Genomic DNA, 1,303 nt, shown 5'->3' on the forward strand with positions numbered 1-1,303 from the left:
CGTTGTGTAGCTTCTAAAGAGAATGAGACTGAGCTTTACGTAGATGAAAGATCTCTTTGCCACCTCAAGTGAATAAAGGAAATTGTAGACAAATGATAGATACTATAGGTAAATAAACAGATGATTGATGGACGATTAGATAGACCCCGTGTAACTTTTTGTCGAGTCTCTGTGTGTGTGTCCACGGAAGGAAAGGACCCTCAGAATTGTTAGTGGCGGTGGACGTTCATTATGTGTGCATCTAGAAGCTCACATGTTAGTTTCACCTGATGGTGGGAGCACACTCCCAGGCAAGCCAGGATGCTCATCCTTCCCCAGGACTAGATGATGTTGTCACATGTCAGGGCCATCCATTCTGACATCAGCAGAGACTCCCAGCAGCAAAGACCTCTCCTCTGGTGGGAGAGCCAGTCACTGGATCAGGGACCCTTCAGCCCCATTCCTGCTCTACAAGCTCTTACCCACCTCCACACAGAGAATACAGAGAATTGTTCTGCCACTGCTGACCATTGCTTGGCCATGGGAAGCTCTGGGCAGCTGTTAAGGCCCCTCTGCGCTGAGATCCCTATATTCACTCTCACTTTTAAGCTCTTAGTGCTTGGGTCTCTCTCTATGCCCAGATTCCCCAATCCTTTCTGGGGTTTTTGTTAGCTCCATACGAGGTGTTCATGGTGAAGGAGAAAGAGGACAGAGCTCAGCATCTCTTCTGTTAGGAACCCACTAATGGAAGAAGGAGTATTTGTGCACCCCTCTCTCCCTATCCAAAAGTCCCAGTGAATCTTGATCTTGTCAAGATTGGGTGCATGACTGTTACTTGTCAGCCATTCTTACAAATACATTTTATAAACTGAATATTCTCTTAATATTCTCTGAATGTTCTCTGAATTCTAGGCTCTCAGAATTCAAAAATCAGCATGAACTTTCCCCCGTCTTTTTTGCTGGTGTCACATACCCGAGTAAGGAATGCAAAGTACCAAAGCCAATTATGTGGTCAAAGGGTCCAAAACCACCCGGGGTAAAGCATCAGTACACCACATTTGTGTTTGCCAAATGCCCAGTCTCCCAGCTCTTCTTATTCTCTCTTCACAATCAGACACAAAACAACAGTAAGAAACATCCTCCACTGTTAGTGAGAGTTGAGGATTTGGATGACGTGGACCAGCTGGAGGAGATTTTCCAGAAGGCGACTGAATACATTCTCATCAGCCATGGCAGTTCTCCATTTCATCCTGAGAGCACTAGGAGTGATTAGAGGGTTTAAGTACAGAAATTGGATCCCTGCTCTGTAAAGAACAGTTCCGCA

The sequence above is a fragment of the Aotus nancymaae genome, unplaced genomic scaffold (genome assembly GCF_030222135.1).
Source record: "Aotus nancymaae isolate 86718 unplaced genomic scaffold, 86718_ANA_hifiasm-v0.15.2.pri h1tg000020l, whole genome shotgun sequence".
Taxonomy (NCBI): Eukaryota; Metazoa; Chordata; class Mammalia; order Primates; family Aotidae; genus Aotus; species Aotus nancymaae.